This window comes from Danio rerio, chromosome 4, assembly GCF_052040795.2.
Source record: "Danio rerio strain M-AB ecotype USA chromosome 4, GRCz13ab, whole genome shotgun sequence".
Classification (NCBI taxonomy): domain Eukaryota; kingdom Metazoa; phylum Chordata; class Actinopteri; order Cypriniformes; family Danionidae; genus Danio; species Danio rerio.
Genome location: NC_141024.2, coordinates 62,471,322 through 62,486,063, shown reverse-complemented (window position 1 = coordinate 62,486,063; position 14,742 = coordinate 62,471,322). Strand labels below are relative to the sequence as shown.

Genomic DNA, 14,742 nt, shown 5'->3' with positions numbered 1-14,742 from the left:
CAGTGGTCAGGCTCAGGGCATATGTACGCCTCGAGTCCCAGCAATGTTCCTCCAAGGTGGTGGGACCTGGAGAGCCATGTTCCCACTTGTATGCCGTGCACTACAGAGCTTTGGCCCTGTCAGTGCTAGGCACACTGATTGATGCAGTAGGTCACCAAGTTTATGGACAGGGGGAAATTAGAGTGTCAGGATGGCCTATGGCAAAGTCCCAGTAAAGCAAGGGCTTTGGAAGTGCATTGGTTGCACAACAATACAAACGATCAAAGCATCCCACATTCGTTTTCACCATGCATGTAGACTTTCCAGTTGACCCAGCAGCACCTCCCACGATTTGCTAAACCCATCCTCATGCACCATTTGGAATCGTGAAAAGCCTTTTGTCTTTTTTCATTTCTGTACTTTTACCCACGCACTAAAACAGCAATATGGAGCGCTTCACGGATTTGCGTGTCATCCTTTCGCAGGGGCCATGCTAATCTTCTCTGTATCGATCCAATTTTAGTATATGTGCCACCGTAGCGAGCACAGACTAGTGGTCAGGCTCAGGGCATATGTACGCCTCGAGTCCCAGCAATGTTCCTTCAAGGTGGTGGGACCCGAAGAGCCATGTTCCCACTTGTATGCCGTGCACTACAGAGCTTTGGCCCTGTCAGTGCTACGCACACTGATTGATGCAGTAGGTCACCAAGTTTATGGACAGGGGGAAATTAGAGTGTCAGGATAGCCTATGGCAAAGTCCCACTAAAGCAAGGGCTTTGGAAGTGCATTAGCACAACAAAACAAACGATCGAAGCATCCCACATTCGTTTTCACCATGCATGTAGACTTTCCAGTTGACCCAGCAGCACCTCCCACGATTTGCTAAACCCATCCTCATGCACCATTTGGAATCGTGAAAAGCCTTTTGTCTTTTTCATTTCTGTACTTTTACCCACGCACTAAAACAGCAATATGGAGCGCTTCACGGATTTGCATGTCATCCTTTCGCAGGGGCCATGCTAATCTTCCCTGTATCGATCCAATTTTAGTACATGTGCCACCGTAGCAAGCACAGACCAGTGGTCAGGCTCAGGGCATATGTACGCCTCGAGTCCCAGCAATGTTCCTTCAAGGTGGTGGGACCCGAAGAGCCATGTTCCCACTTGTATGCCGTGCACTACAGAGCTTTGGCCCTGTCAGTGTTAGGCACACTGATTGATGCAGTAGGTCACCAAGTTTATGGACGGGGGGAAATTAGAGTGTCACGATAGCCTATGGCAATCCCACTAAAGCAAGGGCTTTGGAAGTGCATTAGCACAACAAAACAAATGATCAAAGCATCCCACATTCGTTTTCACCATGCATGTAGACTTTCCAGTTGACCCAGCAGCACCTCCCACGATTTGCTAAATCCATCCTCATGCACCATTTGGAATCGTGAAAAGCCTTTTGTCTTTTTTCATTTCTATACTTTTACCCACACACTAAAAAAGCAATATGGAGCGCTTCACGGATTTGCGTGTCATCCTTTCGCAGGGGCCATGCTAATCTTCTCTGTATCGATCCAATTTTAGTATATGTGCCACCGTAGCGAGCACAGATCAGCAGTCAGGCTCAGGGCATATGTACGCCTCGAGTCCCAGCAATGTTCCTCCAAGGTGGTGGGACCTGGAGAGCCATGTTCCCACTTGTATGCCGTGCACTACAGAGCTTTGGCCCTGTCAGTGCTAGGCACACTGATTGATGCAGTAGGTCACCAAGTTTATGGACAGGGGGAAATTAGAGTGTCAGGATAGCCTATGGCAAAGTCCCAGTAAAGCAAGGGCTTTGGAAGTGCATTGGTTGCACAACAAAGCAAACGATCAAAGCATCCCACATTCGTTTTCACCATGCATGTAGACTTTCCAGTTGACCCAGCAGCACCTCCCACGATTTGCTAAACCCATCCTCATGCACCATTTGGAATCGTGAAAAGCCTTTTGTCTTTTTCATTTCTGTACTTTTACCCACGCATTAAAACAGCAATATGGAGCGCTTCACGGATTTGCGTGTCATCCTTTCGCAGGGGCCATGCTAATCTTCTCTGTATCGATCCAATTTTAGTATATGTGCCACCGTAGCGAGCACAGACCAGTGGTCAGGCTCAGGGCATATGTACGCCTCGAGTCCCAGCAATGTTCCTCCAAGGTGGTGGGACCTGGAGAGCCATGTTCCCACTTGTATGCCGTGCACTACAGAGCTTTGGCCCTGTCAGTGCTAGGCACACTGATTGATGCAGTAGGTCACCAAGTTTATGGACAGGGGGAAATTAGAGTGTCAGGATGGCCTATGGCAAAGTCCCAGTAAAGCAAGGGCTTTGGAAGTGCATTGGTTGCACAACAATACAAACGATCAAAGCATCCCACATTCGTTTTCACCATGCATGTAGACTTTCCAGTTGACCCAGCAGCACCTCCCACGATTTGCTAAACCCATCCTCATGCACCATTTGGAAACGTGAAAAGCCTTTTGTCTTTTTTCATTTCTGTACTTTTACCCACGCACTAAAACAGCAATATGGAGCGCTTCACGGATTTGAGTGTCATCCTTTCGCAGGGGCCATGCTAATCTTCTCTGTATCGATCCAATTTTAGTATATGTGCCACCGTAGCGAGCACAGACCAGTGGTCAGGCTCAGGGCATATGTACGCCTCGAGTCCCAGCAATGTTCCTTCAAGGTGGTGGGACCCGAAGAGCCATGTTCCCACTTATATACCGTGAACTACAGAGCTTTGGCCCTGTCAGTGCTAGGCACACTGATTGATGCAGTAGGTCACCAAGTTTATGGACGGGGGGAAATTAGAGTGTCACGATAGCCTATGGCAATCCCACTAAAGCAAGGGCTTTGGAAGTGCATTAGCACAACAAAACAAATGATCAAAGCATCCCACATTCGTTTTCACCATGCATGTAGACTTTCCAGTTGACCCAGCAGCACCTCCCACGATTTGCTAAACCCATCCTCATGCACCATTTGGAAACGTGAAAAGCCTTTTGTCTTTTTTCATTTCTATACTTTTACCCACACACTAAAAAAGCAATATGGAGCGCTTCACGGATTTGCGTGTCATCCTTTCGCAGGGGCCATGCTAATCTTCTCTGTATCGATCCAATTTTAGTATATGTGCCACCGTAGCGAGCACAGATCAGCAGTCAGGCTCAGGGCATATGTACGCCTCGAGTCCCAGCAATGTTCCTCCAAGGTGGTGGGACCTGGAGAGCCATGTTCCCACTTGTATGCCGTGCACTACAGAGCTTTGGCCCTGTCAGTGCTAGGCACACTGATTGATGCAGTAGGTCACCAAGTTTATGGACAGGGGGAAATTAGAGTGTCAGGATAGCCTATGGCAAAGTCCCAGTAAAGCAAGGGCTTTGGAAGTGCATTGGTTGCACAACAAAGCAAACGATCAAAGCATCCCACATTCGTTTTCACCATGCATGTAGACTTTCCAGTTGACCCAGCAGCACCTCCCACGATTTGCTAAACCCATCCTCATGCACCATTTGGAATCGTGAAAAGCCTTTTGTCTTTTTCATTTCTGTACTTTTACCCACGCATTAAAACAGCAATATGGAGCGCTTCACGGATTTGCGTGTCATCCTTTCGCAGGGGCCATGCTAATCTTCTCTGTATCGATCCAATTTTAGTATATGTGCCACCGTAGCGAGCACAGACCAGTGGTCAGGCTCAGGGCATATGTACGCCTCGAGTCCCAGCAATGTTCCTCCAAGGTGGTGGGACCTGGAGAGCCATGTTCCCACTTGTATGCCGTGCACTACAGAGCTTTGGCCCTGTCAGTGCTAGGCACACTGATTGATGCAGTAGGTCACCAAGTTTATGGACAGGGGGAAATTAGAGTGTCAGGATGGCCTATGGCAAAGTCCCAGTAAAGCAAGGGCTTTGGAAGTGCATTGGTTGCACAACAATACAAACGATCAAAGCATCCCACATTCGTTTTCACCATGCATGTAGACTTTCCAGTTGACCCAGCAGCACCTCCCACGATTTGCTAAACCCATCCTCATGCACCATTTGGAAACGTGAAAAGCCTTTTGTCTTTTTTCATTTCTGTACTTTTACCCACGCACTAAAACAGCAATATGGAGCGCTTCACGGATTTGAGTGTCATCCTTTCGCAGGGGCCATGCTAATCTTCTCTGTATCGATCCAATTTTAGTATATGTGCCACCGTAGCGAGCACAGACCAGTGGTCAGGCTCAGGGCATATGTACGCCTCGAGTCCCAGCAATGTTCCTTCAAGGTGGTGGGACCCGAAGAGCCATGTTCCCACTTATATACCGTGAACTACAGAGCTTTGGCCCTGTCAGTGCTAGGCACACTGATTGATGCAGTAGGTCACCAAGTTTATGGACGGGGGGAAATTAGAGTGTCACGATAGCCTATGGCAATCCCACTAAAGCAAGGGCTTTGGAAGTGCATTAGCACAACAAAACAAATGATCAAAGCATCCCACATTCGTTTTCACCATGCATGTAGACTTTCCAGTTGACCCAGCAGCACCTCCCACGATTTGCTAAACCCATCCTCATGCACCATTTGGAAACGTGAAAAGCCTTTTGTCTTTTTTCATTTCTATACTTTTACCCACGCACTAAAAAAGCAATATGGAGCGCTTCACGGATTTGCGTGTCATCCTTTCGCAGGGGCCATGCTAATCTTCTCTGTATCGATCCAATTTTAGTATATGTGCCACCGTAGCGAGCACAGATCAGCAGTCAGGCTCAGGGCATATGTACGCCTCGAGTCCCAGCAATGTTCCTCCAAGGTGGGGGGACCTGGAGAGCCATGTTCCCACTTGTATGCCGTGCACTACAGAGCTTTGGCCCTGTCAGTGCTAGGCACACTGATTGATGCAGTAGGTCACCAAGTTTATGGACAGGGGGAAATTAGAGTGTCAGGATAGCCTATGGCAAAGTCCCAGTAAAGCAAGGGCTTTGGAAGTGCATTGGTTGCACAACAAAGCAAACGATCAAAGCATCCCACATTCGTTTTCACCATGCATGTAGACTTTCCAGTTGACCCAGCAGCACCTCCCACGATTTGCTAAATCCATCCTCATGCACCATTTGGAATCGTGAAAAGCCTTTTGTCTTTTTCATTTCTGTACTTTTACCCACGCACTAAAACAGCAATATGGAGCGCTTCACGGATTTGCGTGTCATCCTTTCGCAGGGGCCATGCTAATCTTCTCTGTATCGATCCAATTTTAGTATATGTGCCACCGTAGCAAGCACAGACCAGTGGTCAGGCTCAGGGCATATGTACGCCTCGAGTCCCAGCAATGTTCCTTCAAGGTGGTGGGACCCGAAGAGCCATGTTCCCACTTGTATGCCGTGCACTACAGAGCTTTGGCCCTGTCAGTGTTAGGCACACTGATTGATGCAGTAGGTCACCAAGTTTATGGACGGGGGGAAATTAGAGTGTCACGATAGCCTATGGCAATCCCACTAAAGCAAGGGCTTTGGAAGTGCATTAGCACAACAAAACAAATGATCAAAGCATCCCACATTCGTTTTCACCATGCATGTAGACTTTCCAGTTGACCCAGCAGCACCTCCCACGATTTGCTAAACCCATCCTCATGCACCATTTGGAATCGTGAAAAGCCTTTTGTCTTTTTTCATTTCTATACTTTTACCCACACACTAAAAAAGCAATATGGAGCGCTTCACGGATTTGCGTGTCATCCTTTCGCAGGGGCCATGCTAATCTTCTCTGTATCGATCCAATTTTAGTATATGTGCCACCGTAGCGAGCACAGATCAGCAGTCAGGCTCAGGGCATATGTACGCCTCGAGTCCCAGCAATGTTCCTCCAAGGTGGTGGGACCTGGAGAGCCATGTTCCCACTTGTATGCCGTGCACTACAGAGCTTTGGCCCTGTCAGTGCTAGGCACACTGATTGATGCAGTAGGTCACCAAGTTTATGGACAGGGGGAAATTAGAGTGTCAGGATAGCCTATGGCAAAGTCCCAGTAAAGCAAGGGCTTTGGAAGTGCATTGGTTGCACAACAAAGCAAACGATCAAAGCATCCCACATTCGTTTTCACCATGCATGTAGACTTTCCAGTTGACCCAGCAGCACCTCCCACGATTTGCTAAACCCATCCTCATGCACCATTTGGAAACGTGAAAAGCCTTTTGTCTTTTTTCATTTCTATACTTTTACCCACGCACTAAAAAAGCAATATGGAGCGCTTCACGGATTTGCGTGTCATCCTTTCGCAGGGGCCATGCTAATCTTCTCTGTATCGATCCAATTTTAGTATATGTGCCACCGTAGCGAGCACAGATCAGCGGTCAGGCTCACGGCATATGTACGCCTCGAGTCCCAGCAATGTTCCTCCAAGGTGGGGGGACCTGGAGAGCCATGTTCCCACTTGTATGCCGTGCACTACAGAGCTTTGGCCCTGTCAGTGCTAGGCACACTGATTGATGCAGTAGGTCACCAAGTTTATGGACAGGAGGAAATTAGAGTGTCAGGATAGCCTATGGCAAAGTCCCAGTAAAGCAAGGGCTTTGGAAGTGCATTGGTTGCACAACAAAGCAAACGATCAAAGCATCCCACATTCGTTTTCACCATGCATGTAGACTTTCCAGTTGACCCAGCAGCACCTCCCACGATTTGCTAAATCCATCCTCATGCACCATTTGGAATCGTGAAAAGCCTTTTGTCTTTTTCATTTCTGTACTTTTACCCACGCACTAAAACAGCAATATGGAGCGCTTCACGGATTTGCGTGTCATCCTTTCGCAGGGGCCATGCTAATCTTCTCTGTATCGATCCAATTTTAGTATATGTGCCACCGTAGCGAGCACAGACCAGTGGTCAGGCTCAGGGCATATGTACGCCTCGAGTCCCAGCAATGTTCCTTCAAGGTGGTGGGACCCGAAGAGCCATGTTCCCACTTATATACCGTGCACTACAGAGCTTTGGCCCTGTCAGTGTTAGGCACACTGATTGATGCAGTAGGTCACCAAGTTTATGGACGGGGGGAAATTAGAGTGTCACGATAGCCTATGGCAATCCCACTAAAGCAAGGGCTTTGGAAGTGCATTAGCACAACAAAACAAATGATCAAAGCATCCCACATTCGTTTTCACCATGCATGTAGACTTTCCAGTTGACCCAGCAGCACCTCCCACGATTTGCTAAACCCATCCTCATGCACCATTTGGAAACGTGAAAAGCCTTTTGTCTTTTTTCATATCTATACTTTTACCCACGCACTAAAAAAGCAATATGGAGCGCTTCACGGATTTGCGTGTCATCCTTTCGCAGGGGCCATGCTAATCTTCTCTGTATCGATCCAATTTTAGTATATGTGCCACCGTAGCGAGCACAGATCAGCAGTCAGGCTCAGGGCATATGTACGCCTCGAGTCCCAGCAATGTTCCTCCAAGGTGGGGGGACCTGGAGAGCCATGTTCCCACTTGTATGCCGTGCACTACAGAGCTTTGGCCCTGTCAGTGCTAGGCACACTGATTGATGCAGTAGGTCACCAAGTTTATGGACAGGGGGAAATTAGAGTGTCAGGATAGCCTATGGCAAAGTCCCAGTAAAGCAAGGGCTTTGGAAGTGCATTGGTTGCACAACAAAGCAAACGATCAAAGCATCCCACATTCGTTTTCACCATGCATGTAGACTTTCCAGTTGACCCAGCAGCACCTCCCACGATTTGCTAAACCCATCCTCATGCACCATTTGGAATCGTGAAAAGCCTTTTGTCTTTTTCATTTCTGTACTTTTACCCACGCATTAAAACAGCAATATGGAGCGCTTCACGGATTTGCGTGTCATCCTTTCGCAGGGGCCATGCTAATCTTCTCTGTATCGATCCAATTTTAGTATATGTGCCACCGTAGCGAGCACAGACCAGTGGTCAGGCTCAGGGCATATGTACGCCTCGAGTCCCAGCAATGTTCCTCCAAGGTGGTGGGACCTGGAGAGCCATGTTCCCACTTGTATGCCGTGCACTACAGAGCTTTGGCCCTGTCAGTGCTAGGCACACTGATTGATGCAGTAGGTCACCAAGTTTATGGACAGGGGGAAATTAGAGTGTCAGGATGGCCTATGGCAAAGTCCCAGTAAAGCAAGGGCTTTGGAAGTGCATTGGTTGCACAACAATACAAACGATCAAAGCATCCCACATTCGTTTTCACCATGCATGTAGACTTTCCAGTTGACCCAGCAGCACCTCCCACGATTTGCTAAACCCATCCTCATGCACCATTTGGAATCGTGAAAAGCCTTTTGTCTTTTTTCATTTCTGTACTTTTACCCACGCACTAAAACAGCAATATGGAGCGCTTCACGGATTTGCGTGTCATCCTTTCGCAGGGGCCATGCTAATCTTCTCTGTATCGATCCAATTTTAGTATATGTGCCACCGTAGCGAGCACAGACTAGTGGTCAGGCTCAGGGCATATGTACGCCTCGAGTCCCAGCAATGTTCCTTCAAGGTGGTGGGACCCGAAGAGCCATGTTCCCACTTGTATGCCGTGCACTACAGAGCTTTGGCCCTGTCAGTGCTACGCACACTGATTGATGCAGTAGGTCACCAAGTTTATGGACAGGGGGAAATTAGAGTGTCAGGATAGCCTATGGCAAAGTCCCACTAAAGCAAGGGCTTTGGAAGTGCATTAGCACAACAAAACAAACGATCGAAGCATCCCACATTCGTTTTCACCATGCATGTAGACTTTCCAGTTGACCCAGCAGCACCTCCCACGATTTGCTAAACCCATCCTCATGCACCATTTGGAATCGTGAAAAGCCTTTTGTCTTTTTGCATTTCTGTACTTTTACCCACGCACTAAAAAAGCAATATGGAGCGCTTCACGGATTTGCGTGTCATCCTTTCGCAGGGGCCATGCTAATCTTCTCTGTATCGATCCAATTTTAGTATATGTGCCACCGTAGCGAGCACGGACGAGTGGACAGGCTCAGGGCATATGTACGCCTCGAGTCCCAGCAATGTTCCTCCAAGGTGGTGGGACCTGGAGAGCCATGTTCCCACTTGTATGCCGTGCACTACAGAGCTTTGGCCCTGTCAGTGCTAGGCACACTGATTGATGCAGTAGGTCACCAAGTTTATGGACAGGGGGAAATTAGAGTGTCAGGATAGCCTATGGCAAAGTCCCAGTAAAGCAAGGGCTTTGGAAGTGCATTGGTTGCACAACAAAGCAAACGATCAAAGCATCCCACATTCGTTTTCACCATGCATGTAGACTTTCCAGTTGACCCAGCAGCACCTCCCACGATTTGCTAAACCCATCCTCATGCACCATTTGGAAACGTGAAAAGCCTTTTGTCTTTTTTCATTTCTATACTTTTACCCACGCACTAAAAAAGCAATATGGAGCGCTTCACGGATTTGCGTGTCATCCTTTCGCAGGGGCCATGCTAATCTTCTCTGTATCGATCCAATTTTAGTATATGTGCCACCGTAGCGAGCACAGATCAGCAGTCAGGCTCACGGCATATGTACGCCTCGAGTCCCAGCAATGTTCCTCCAAGGTGGGGGGACCTGGAGAGCCATGTTCCCACTTGTATGCCGTGCACTACAGAGCTTTGGCCCTGTCAGTGCTAGGCACACTGATTGATGCAGTAGGTCACCAAGTTTATGGACAGGGGGAAATTAGAGTGTCAGGATAGCCTATGGCAAAGTCCCAGTAAAGCAAGGGCTTTGGAAGTGCATTGGTTGCACAACAAAGCAAACGATCAAAGCATCCCACATTCGTTTTCCCCATGCATGTAGACTTTCCAGTTGACCCAGCAGCACCTCCCACGATTTGCTAAATCCATCCTCATGCACCATTTGGAATCGTGAAAAGCCTTTTGTCTTTTTCATTTCTGTACTTTTACCCACGCACTAAAACAGCAATATGGAGCGCTTCACGGATTTGCGTGTCATCCTTTCGCAGGGGCCATGCTAATCTTCTCTGTATCGATCCAATTTTAGTATATGTGCCACCGTAGCGAGCACAGACCAGTGGTCAGGCTCAGGGCATATGTACGCCTCGAGTCCCAGCAATGTTCCTTCAAGGTGGTGGGACCCGAAGAGCCATGTTCCCACTTATATACCGTGCACTACAGAGCTTTGGCCCTGTCAGTGTTAGGCACACTGATTGATGCAGTAGGTCACCAAGTTTATGGACGGGGGGAAATTAGAGTGTCACGATAGCCTATGGCAATCCCACTAAAGCAAGGGCTTTGGAAGTGCATTAGCACAACAAAACAAATGATCAAAGCATCCCACATTCGTTTTCACCATGCATGTAGACTTTCCAGTTGACCCAGCAGCACCTCCCACGATTTGCTAAACCCATCCTCATGCACCATTTGGAAACGTGAAAAGCCTTTTGTCTTTTTTCATTTCTATACTTTTACCCACGCACTAAAAAAGCAATATGGAGCGCTTCACGGATTTGCGTGTCATCCTTTCGCAGGGGCCATGCTAATCTTCTCTGTATCGATCCAATTTTAGTATATGTGCCACCGTAGCGAGCACAGATCAGCAGTCAGGCTCAGGGCATATGTACGCCTCGAGTCCCAGCAATGTTCCTCCAAGGTGGGGGGACCTGGAGAGCCATGTTCCCACTTGTATGCCGTGCACTACAGAGCTTTGGCCCTGTCAGTGCTAGGCACACTGATTGATGCAGTAGGTCACCAAGTTTATGGACAGGGGGAAATTAGAGTGTTAGGATAGCCTATGGCAAAGTCCCAGTAAAGCAAGGGCTTTGGAAGTGCATTGGTTGCACAACAAAGCAAACGATCAAAGCATCCCACATTCGTTTTCACCATGCATGTAGACTTTCCAGTTGACCCAGCAGCACCTCCCACGATTTGCTAAATCCATCCTCATGCACCATTTGGAATCGTGAAAAGCCTTTTGTCTTTTTCATTTCTGTACTTTTACCCACGCACTAAAACAGCAATATGGAGCGCTTCACGGATTTGCATGTCATCCTTTCGCAGGGGCCATGCTAATCTTCTCTGTATCGATCCAATTTTAGTATATGTGCCACCGTAGCGAGCACAGACCAGTGGTCAGGCTCAGGGCATATGTACGCCTCGAGTCCCAGCAATGTTCCTTCAAGGTGGTGGGACCCGAAGAGCCATGTTCCCACTTATATACCGTGCACTACAGAGCTTTGGCCCTGTCAGTGTTAGGCACACTGATTGATGCAGTAGGTCACCAAGTTTATGGACGGGGGGAAATTAGAGTGTCACGATAGCCTATGGCAATCCCACTAAAGCAAGGGCTTTGGAAGTGCATTAGCACAACAAAACAAATGATCAAAGCATCCCACATTCGTTTTCACCATGCATGTAGACTTTCCAGTTGACCCAGCAGCACCTCCCACGATTTGCTAAACCCATCCTCAAGCACCATTTGGAATCGTGAAAAGCCTTTTGTCTTTTTTCATTTCTATACTTTTACCCACACACTAAAAAAGCAATATGGAGCGCTTCACGGATTTGCGTGTCATCCTTTCGCAGGGGCCATGCTAATCTTCTCTGTATCGATCCAATTTTAGTATATGTGCCACCGTAGCGAGCACAGATCAGCAGTCAGGCTCAGGGCATATGTACGCCTCGAGTCCCAGCAATGTTCCTCCAAGGTGGTGGGACCTGGAGAGCCATGTTCCCACTTGTATGCCGTGCACTACAGAGCTTTGGCCCTGTCAGTGCTAGGCACACTGATTGATGCAGTAGGTCACCAAGTTTATGGACAGGGGGAAATTAGAGTGTCAGGATAGCCTATGGCAAAGTCCCAGTAAAGCAAGGGCTTTGGAAGTGCATTGGTTGCACAACAAAGCAAACGATCAAAGCATCCCACATTCGTTTTCACCATGCATGTAGACTTTCCAGTTGACCCAGCAGCACCTCCCACGATTTGCTAAACCCATCCTCATGCACCATTTGGAATCGTGAAAAGCCTTTTGTCTTTTTTCATTTCTGTACTTTTACCCACGCACTAAAACAGCAATATGGAGCGCTTCACGGATTTGCGTGTCATCCTTTCGCAGGGGCCATGCTAATCTTCTCTGTATCGATCCAATTTTAGTATATGTGCCACCGTAGCGAGCACAGACTAGTGGTCAGGCTCAGGGCATATGTACGCCTCGAGTCCCAGCAATGTTCCTTCAAGGTGGTGGGACCCGAAGAGCCATGTTCCCACTTGTATGCCGTGCACTACAGAGCTTTGGCCCTGTCAGTGCTACGCACACTGATTGATGCAGTAGGTCACCAAGTTTATGGACAGGGGGAAATTAGAGTGTCAGGATAGCCTATGGCAAAGTCCCACTAAAGCAAGGGCTTTGGAAGTGCATTAGCACAACAAAACAAACGATCGAAGCATCCCACATTCATTTTCACCATGCATGTAGACTTTCCAGTTGACCCAGCAGCACCTCCCACGATTTGCTAAACCCATCCTCATGCACCATTTGGAATCGTGAAAAGCCTTTTGTCTTTTTGCATTTCTGTACTTTTACCCACGCACTAAAAAAGCAATATGGAGCGCTTCACGGATTTGCGTGTCATCCTTTCGCAGGGGCCATGCTAATCTTCTCTGTATCGATCCAATTTTAGTATATGTGCCACCGTAGGAAGCACAAATCAGCAGTCAGGCTCAGGGCATATCTACGCCTCGAGTCCCAGCAATGTTCCTCCAAGGTGGTGGGACCTGGAGAGCCATGTTCCCACTTGTATGCCGTGCACTACAGAGCTTTGGTCTTGTCAGTGCTAGGCACACTGATTGATGCAGTAGGTCACCAAGTTTATGGACAGGGGGAAATTAGAGTGTCAGGATAGCCTATGGCAAAGTCCCAGTAAAGCAAGGGCTTTGGAAGTGCATTGGTTGCACAACAAAGCAAACGATCAAAGCATCCCACATTCGTTTTCACCATGCATGTAGACTTTCCAGTTGACCCAGCAGCACCTCCCACGATTTGCTAAAACCATCCTCATGCTCCATTTGGAATCGTGAAAAGCCTTTTGTCTTTTTCATTTCTGTACTTTTACCCACGCATTAAAACAGCAATATGGAGCGCTTCACGGATTTGCGTGTCATCCTTTTGCAGGGGCCATGCTAATCTTCTCTGTATCGATCCAATTTTAGTATATGTGCCACCGTAGCGAGCACAGATCAGTGGTCAGGCTCAGGGCATATGTACGCCTCGAGTCCCAGCAATGTTCCTTCAAGGTGGTGGGAGCCGAAGAGCCATGTTCCCACTTATATACCGTGCACTACAGAGCTTTGGCCCTGTCAGTGCTAGGCACACTGATTGATGCAGTAGGTCACCAAGTTTATGGACAGGGGGAAATTAGAGTGTCAGGATAGCCTATGGCAAAGTCCCACTAAAGCAAGGGCTTTGGAAGTGCATTAGCACAACAAAACAAACGATCAGAGCATCCCACATTCGTTTTCACCATGCATGTAGACTTTCCAGTTGACCCAGCAGCACCTCCCACGATTTGCTAAACCCATCCTCATGCACCATTTGGAATCGTGAAAAGCCTTTTGTCTTTTTGCATTTCTGTACTTTTACCCACGCACTAAAACAGCAATATGGAGCACTTCACGGATTTGCGTGTCATCCTTTCGCAGGGGCCATGCTAATCTTCTCTGTATCGATCCAATTTTAGTATATGTGCCACCGTAGCGAGCACAGATCAGCAGTCAGGCTCAGGGCATATGTACGCCTCGAGTCCCAGCAATGTTCCTCCAGGGTGGTGGGAACCGGAGAGCCATGTTCCCACTTGTATGCCGTGCACTACAGAGCTTTGGCCCTGTCAGTGCTAGGCACACTGATTGATGCAGTAGGTCACCAAGTTTATGGACGGGGGGAAATTAGAGTGTCAGGATAGCCTATGGCAAAGTCCCACTAAAGCAAAGGCTTTGGAAGTGCATTGGTTGCACAACAAAACAAACGATCAAAGCATCCCACATTCGTTTTCACCATGCATGTAGACTTTCCAGTTGACCCAGCAACACCTCCCACGATTTGCTAAACCCATCCTCATGCACCATTTGGAATCGTGAAAAGCCTTTTGTCTTTTTTTCATTTCTGTACTTTTACCCACGCACTAAAACAGCAATATGGAGCGCTTCACGTATTTGCGTGTCATCCTTGCGCCTCTTGCGGGAGAATCTTCGGTTCCCTTCCCGTTCCACAGTTCCACTTTCCCTTCTTCCTGATTGGCCCGACGTCTGGCTCGGGATTGGTCGACGCAAAGTTCCACAAAGCGTGCTTCCGAATTTGGTCATGTCATGTAGCGTGCCGTTGGCTCTTTGAGAAAGTTCCACTGAACGTGCGCTCCGATTGGCCGCTGGGCGGGACCTCCAGGAAGCGCAATTTATAAAGTGGTGCAGTGGATAGAGGAAGTTAAAAAAGGAGACAAACAGACTATAAAGACGACAAGCTTTGTTGTAAATGTTTATTTTGTTTGACAAAAAAATAGATATATACATGTATATGTTTTAGGGCTTTATGATAGCATAGAAAAACGCGATTATTTCTAAAATAACATTTCCCTAGAAAAATGCATTTTTTTTCTGTGTTATTAAATCATTTACTTAATAATATTAAGTGGTTAAGATATTGTTCAGATGCAATTAACTCTAATTCTAAAAATTATAAGTCTAATAACACTGTCAAGGTGCAAACATTTAGTCTTTAAAACAACTAAGC

At 47.7% G+C, this 14,742-nt stretch overlaps 1 protein-coding gene, 1 long non-coding RNA gene and 26 other non-coding genes across 28 annotated transcripts in view; 2 read left to right on the top strand and 26 right to left on the bottom strand.

Annotated features, from left to right (window-relative positions):
• The window catches only part of LOC148682295 (uncharacterized), a 560,329-nt gene that overhangs the window by 132,774 nt on the left and 412,813 nt on the right, over positions 1–14,742 (top strand). The gene's annotated exons all lie outside the window — the stretch shown is intronic.
• Positions 1–14,742, top strand: part of znf1117 (zinc finger protein 1117) — a gene marked incomplete in the record, with an annotated part of 481,533 nt that overhangs the window by 187,147 nt on the left and 279,644 nt on the right.
• On the bottom strand, positions 420–526 carry LOC137494571 (U6 spliceosomal RNA). The gene has a single exon (XR_015484721.1). It is a non-coding gene; the product is annotated as a U6 spliceosomal RNA (small nuclear RNA).
• On the bottom strand, positions 946–1,052 carry LOC137494572 (U6 spliceosomal RNA). The gene has a single exon (XR_015485134.1). It is a non-coding gene; the product is annotated as a U6 spliceosomal RNA (small nuclear RNA).
• LOC137494671 (U6 spliceosomal RNA) lies at positions 1,471–1,577 on the bottom strand. The gene has a single exon (XR_015489379.1). It is a non-coding gene; the product is annotated as a U6 spliceosomal RNA (small nuclear RNA).
• On the bottom strand, positions 2,000–2,106 carry LOC137494573 (U6 spliceosomal RNA). Its single transcript, XR_015484720.1, has one exon. It is a non-coding gene; the product is annotated as a U6 spliceosomal RNA (small nuclear RNA).
• LOC137494672 (U6 spliceosomal RNA) lies at positions 2,530–2,636 on the bottom strand. The gene has a single exon (XR_015484929.1). It is a non-coding gene; the product is annotated as a U6 spliceosomal RNA (small nuclear RNA).
• On the bottom strand, positions 3,055–3,161 carry LOC137494673 (U6 spliceosomal RNA). The gene has a single exon (XR_015489368.1). It is a non-coding gene; the product is annotated as a U6 spliceosomal RNA (small nuclear RNA).
• LOC137494574 (U6 spliceosomal RNA) lies at positions 3,584–3,690 on the bottom strand. Its single transcript, XR_015484719.1, has one exon. It is a non-coding gene; the product is annotated as a U6 spliceosomal RNA (small nuclear RNA).
• On the bottom strand, positions 4,114–4,220 carry LOC137494843 (U6 spliceosomal RNA). The gene has a single exon (XR_015484928.1). It is a non-coding gene; the product is annotated as a U6 spliceosomal RNA (small nuclear RNA).
• LOC137494575 (U6 spliceosomal RNA) lies at positions 4,639–4,745 on the bottom strand. The gene has a single exon (XR_015489356.1). It is a non-coding gene; the product is annotated as a U6 spliceosomal RNA (small nuclear RNA).
• Positions 5,168–5,274, bottom strand: LOC137494674 (U6 spliceosomal RNA). Its single transcript, XR_015484838.1, has one exon. It is a non-coding gene; the product is annotated as a U6 spliceosomal RNA (small nuclear RNA).
• On the bottom strand, positions 5,693–5,799 carry LOC137494576 (U6 spliceosomal RNA). Its single transcript, XR_015489343.1, has one exon. It is a non-coding gene; the product is annotated as a U6 spliceosomal RNA (small nuclear RNA).
• Positions 6,223–6,329, bottom strand: LOC137494577 (U6 spliceosomal RNA). The gene has a single exon (XR_015489330.1). It is a non-coding gene; the product is annotated as a U6 spliceosomal RNA (small nuclear RNA).
• Positions 6,752–6,858, bottom strand: LOC137494676 (U6 spliceosomal RNA). Its single transcript, XR_015484718.1, has one exon. It is a non-coding gene; the product is annotated as a U6 spliceosomal RNA (small nuclear RNA).
• On the bottom strand, positions 7,277–7,383 carry LOC137494877 (U6 spliceosomal RNA). The gene has a single exon (XR_015489316.1). It is a non-coding gene; the product is annotated as a U6 spliceosomal RNA (small nuclear RNA).
• On the bottom strand, positions 7,806–7,912 carry LOC137494578 (U6 spliceosomal RNA). The gene has a single exon (XR_015484717.1). It is a non-coding gene; the product is annotated as a U6 spliceosomal RNA (small nuclear RNA).
• LOC137494677 (U6 spliceosomal RNA) lies at positions 8,336–8,442 on the bottom strand. The gene has a single exon (XR_015484716.1). It is a non-coding gene; the product is annotated as a U6 spliceosomal RNA (small nuclear RNA).
• On the bottom strand, positions 8,863–8,969 carry LOC137494678 (U6 spliceosomal RNA). The gene has a single exon (XR_015484715.1). It is a non-coding gene; the product is annotated as a U6 spliceosomal RNA (small nuclear RNA).
• Positions 9,393–9,499, bottom strand: LOC137494844 (U6 spliceosomal RNA). The gene has a single exon (XR_015489303.1). It is a non-coding gene; the product is annotated as a U6 spliceosomal RNA (small nuclear RNA).
• On the bottom strand, positions 9,922–10,028 carry LOC137494579 (U6 spliceosomal RNA). Its single transcript, XR_015484714.1, has one exon. It is a non-coding gene; the product is annotated as a U6 spliceosomal RNA (small nuclear RNA).
• Positions 10,447–10,553, bottom strand: LOC137494581 (U6 spliceosomal RNA). The gene has a single exon (XR_015489291.1). It is a non-coding gene; the product is annotated as a U6 spliceosomal RNA (small nuclear RNA).
• Positions 10,976–11,082, bottom strand: LOC137494908 (U6 spliceosomal RNA). The gene has a single exon (XR_015484919.1). It is a non-coding gene; the product is annotated as a U6 spliceosomal RNA (small nuclear RNA).
• Positions 11,501–11,607, bottom strand: LOC137494582 (U6 spliceosomal RNA). Its single transcript, XR_015489279.1, has one exon. It is a non-coding gene; the product is annotated as a U6 spliceosomal RNA (small nuclear RNA).
• On the bottom strand, positions 12,031–12,137 carry LOC137494679 (U6 spliceosomal RNA). The gene has a single exon (XR_015484713.1). It is a non-coding gene; the product is annotated as a U6 spliceosomal RNA (small nuclear RNA).
• LOC137494782 (U6 spliceosomal RNA) lies at positions 12,558–12,664 on the bottom strand. The gene has a single exon (XR_015484918.1). It is a non-coding gene; the product is annotated as a U6 spliceosomal RNA (small nuclear RNA).
• LOC137494542 (U6 spliceosomal RNA) lies at positions 13,087–13,193 on the bottom strand. Its single transcript, XR_015484874.1, has one exon. It is a non-coding gene; the product is annotated as a U6 spliceosomal RNA (small nuclear RNA).
• Positions 13,614–13,720, bottom strand: LOC137494531 (U6 spliceosomal RNA). Its single transcript, XR_015487760.1, has one exon. It is a non-coding gene; the product is annotated as a U6 spliceosomal RNA (small nuclear RNA).